The sequence below is a fragment of the Alligator sinensis genome, unplaced genomic scaffold (assembly GCF_000455745.1).
Source record: "Alligator sinensis unplaced genomic scaffold, ASM45574v1 scaffold437_1, whole genome shotgun sequence".
Lineage (NCBI taxonomy): Eukaryota > Metazoa > Chordata > Crocodylia > Alligatoridae > Alligator > Alligator sinensis.
Genome location: NW_005842176.1, coordinates 232815 through 236925, shown reverse-complemented (window position 1 = coordinate 236925; position 4111 = coordinate 232815). Strand labels below are relative to the sequence as shown.

The following is a 4111-nucleotide window of genomic DNA, read 5'->3' as shown; positions in this document are numbered from 1 at the left end:
GCCACGGTGCTACCTCCAGCACTCCCATGCCCCGGTTGGTGCTCACAGGGGGGGCACCGGTGCTCCCGTCTGCCCCCCCACCCATCACGTAAGTGGGGAGTGTGGCTGGTCATGGGGTGCACCAGTGCTCTCAGGGGGTGCACATGCACCCCTGTGCACCCCCTATGCAACACCACTGTGTGGGTGCTGGGGCAGGGGGACTGGCTCCTGGTGGCAGCACTGCACCTCACCCCAAGCCCACTGGAGGCTTGTGGCTGGGCAGTGAGTGACTGCCAGGGTGAGGATGGAACTAAGGCCAGGGGCTGGGCAGTGGGTGGCATGAAGGAGGCCACCAGGGCCAGGATGGTGTCCAACACCTGGCAGACCTTGTCTATGGCCTCCATTGCCCTGGCCACCATGGTGGCCTGCCACTCCTGGGTCTCTAGCATCCTCTCAAGGAGGGTGATATGCCTCTCCTCAGGGGCCAGGAGTCAGTTTTCCATGTCCTCCACATGAGAGGACCATTAGTCTGCCAGCTACTCCTCCGCCACTGTGACCTTGGCCAAAGCTGGCGGTGACCCTGAAGGTGCACCTCTGTGCATAGCTGATGCCTCACCCCTAGGTGCAGGTGCTGGACTTGCATAGTCAGGAGAAAGAGACTGTTTGTGAGAGCTTGCAATATGTCTGAGAAAACATGCACTGTACCAGGGGGCTGTGCACTGCCCAGCCTCACATTGGAGGTCATGCATGCACAGGTCCCAAGAATTATGGTATGTCGTCTGGGCAGGTGCTAGAACAGGTGGCCACCGGCCATTCTCACTCACTCTGCAGGGGAAAGTGGGCTTCTATGTGCTTTCCACAGACAGCCTACCTTCCCCCAACCCCTTCCTAGACTGGGAGAGGCCTGACTCCTAGTAGTATCTGGCATGGCTGATCCAGAACCACTCTCCCACTTCTCCTCCTGCAGGCCAGGCAGTCTGTTCCCATGATCCCAGAGCTGAGCTGTCCAGACTTGGGGGGCCAAGGGGTTCCCACTTAATGGGGACACTGAACTATTAATACTTCATCCTGGCACACCTTTCTGGAGAGGTGCCCAGGGGCAGGCCCACCCCCATGCGTGCCCTGCGCCCCAAGTGTTTCCCTGCTGAAAGTACCTCAGGACACTGCGATGAGCTGTTTGTGTGCGCTAGGCCTGTGCGAATAGGTAGCTATTTGATTTGGCTTTGGATCTGGCCAATTCGGATGCCAGCAATCTGATTTGGAGCCTCAGATCAGTTTCCCGCTTCGATTCAGCTGAATCAGCTTCGAAGCTTCGGAGCTGCTTTGGAGATCCGGCCATAGGGTATAATGGGGAATCAATGAAATATCTATAACTTTGTTGTTTTTTGTCTGCTTTGGATGAAACTTGCCAGGGTGGTAGCCTCTACTGAGAACATGAAGCCTGCCAGGGCTGCATAGATTTGGGCATTGGAGTGGCTGCCCCAGGAAAACTGGTTCTGGACCTTGGCATTGGACCACAGCACAGGTCTCATCCTGGGACTGGTTGGGCTCCAGAACAAGGTGTGTGGCACAAGAGAGGATGTCATTATTGTTCTCTCAATGGCCTTCAGGGGCTGCAGGTGAGAATCTGGGTGCTGCTGGGTTTGGGTTAGTGCCTGCAGTGCAGGAGAACCACACGAGGCAGGCAGGAAGGCAGGTTGTGGAGCTGGGCTGAGGGCCAGGGCTAGGGTCTGTGCAGGCTTCTGTAGCTGGCATGGGTCCACTGCTGTGGGATGCAGTGGTCAGAGGCAGACAGCAGGTGGCATAGGCACCCAGGGTCACTGCAGAGTTTTAAAGGCCAGGCTGGGACAGACAAAGAGCTTCCCTAGCTCTGGGACTGGAGAAGCTCAGAGCCCCATGGTCCTGAGGCTAGCCTGAGGGTGGCCCCTTGGTGGTGAGGCTGCAAATTTGCTCCCAGTTGCCATCTACATATGCACTACTGAGCAGTAACTATGGCACAGTTAACTTTCTACTTACATTTGCAGGTAGCAAACTAACCATGCAATAGATTAATTTACTGCTCAGTAAGTGCCTGCAGGTGTAGATGGTGATGCTTTACTGCACAGCAAATTATCATACTGCAGTCCAGCAGCCCAACCTTTTTTATACTGAGTACCAAAAACAGTTGGCTGCTGGTCTGCAGTATGCTGGTCTGCAGTTTGCCAGTCCATGGTTTGCCAGTCCACAGTCTAAAAAGGTTGGGAACCACTGCCTTAGATGGTGGAAAAAATACAGACCCTATTTAGCATAGAAAGAGAGACACTCCTAAAGCAAGGACTCCTGGAAGATAAGGACTTCTTGAGATGAGTCATAGAGGACCTGCAAAAGCAAAGCTTATTCAGTTTTGCTCAGCACCCAGTGCAGCTCCAGTCTGCCTGGTAAAAAGCCACATGGATCATGGAGGTTAACAAGTGATTACAGTGGGCTAAATAAGACAGCTAACAGATGGGTACCTGTCATGATGACTAATTTGGAACTGTTGGAAGTAATTTCCCCTGAAATGAAGTGGTTTTCAGTTTTTGATATCAGAAATGTATTTTAGTATTTGTCTTTGAATCCTGAATCTGATGAGAGATAACAAAAACTCATTTTTATAAATGTATTAGGAGTAAAAGGAAGAACAACAAAACTGAAGGTCGAAACTGAGGAGTGGGGGAGAGCTGATAATGTTTGATGCTTTCTATTACAGTCTTCAAGAAGAAGCACCTATAAGAACATGACAATAGGTTATCAAGCATGGTGTGGAAGTGGGGTAGGGGAAAGAAGTGGTCAAGCAAGAAAAGAAAAAAATCACTTAGAGACTCTGGATGCTTTCAAAGCAGTAGGATTTAATGAGATGCACCCTAGGAATTGGTTGGTGTACTTGGTTGGTGTAATTGCAGAGCCATTGACTGTTATGTTTGAGAATTCATGGAGGTCTGGGGACATAGTAGAACACTAGAAAAGAAGAAATATAGTGACCATGTTTTGAAAAGGGAAAAAGAAGGATACAGGAGTTGATAAGATCATCCAGTCAACTTCAATACCCTGAAAGATACTGAAGTATATCAGCAAACAATTAGTGTCTATGTTCCTGGAGGATGGCAAGGTTGTAAGTAACATCCATCATGGTTGTATCAAAAGCAATCTATGCTTAACCAAGCTGATTTTCTTCCATGCAAAGGGACTGTTCTGGTGGATTGGGAATGCGGCAGCAGATATAATAATCACAACATTAATGAGGCTTTTGAAACTCACTCTAGTGACACTCTCATAACTAAGCTAAGGAAATGTGAGTTCAAGGAAACCTCAAAAAAGCTGTGGGCATAACTGATGGGATAATCCTGCTCAAAGGAGTTGCCATTGAAGGATCAGTGTCAAAGTATGTTTTTGCAGTAATCAGATCTTCTTCAATGGGAGGGTGGAGTTGAAGGCCTCTACAGACATTCAGGGCTCTGCTCTAACTCATGGCACTTTACATAAAGCACCATGAGTTAGAGCCCCCCCCACACCCAAAATTTTTTGTTCATCTGTTGGGTCAGGGCAATTGGGGTAGGAGGGGGAGAATTGAGTCTGCCTGCACCAGCCCTGGCCAGCAGGCAAGGGCACTCCAGCAGCTTCTGAGGAGGCTGCTGAACTCTCCCCATCCCTGGGCCCCTCCCAACTCCCAAGGCTGTTAGTGGATAAGGACCGGGAAGGGAGCAGCAGCAGCAGCTGGGCTGCTTTGTCCAGCCTAAGCTGGAGCCGCGGGGGGTAAAATAGGGCCCCCTCACATCATGGGCCTGGCCTGGCTCTTCCCAAAACCCCAGCCAGCATACCTGGGGTGGGGGAGGGCATAAGGCAAGAGGGCTCTGTTTCACTCCACTCACCAACTCCAGCTCAGGCTGGGAAGCTACTGATGCTGCTCTCAAGAGGCCTGGCTGGATTTGGAGGGGTGTGGGGTATGGAATGGAGCCCTTACACCTCATGGGCCTGGTCTGGCTCCCCCTGTTACCCCAGCCAGGGTAGCTGGGGGGGCTTGTGAGGTGAGGGAGCTCCATTCCACACCTCCCCTCTGCTCCAGCAAAGGGTGGGTAAAGCAGCTGAGCAGCTGCTGCTGTTGCTCCCTCCCCTT

At 51.6% G+C, this 4111-nt stretch overlaps 1 pseudogene; it reads right to left on the bottom strand.

Annotated features, from left to right (window-relative positions):
* The window catches only part of LOC102387855, a 22067-nt pseudogene that overhangs the window by 16005 nt on the left and 1951 nt on the right, over positions 1-4111 (bottom strand).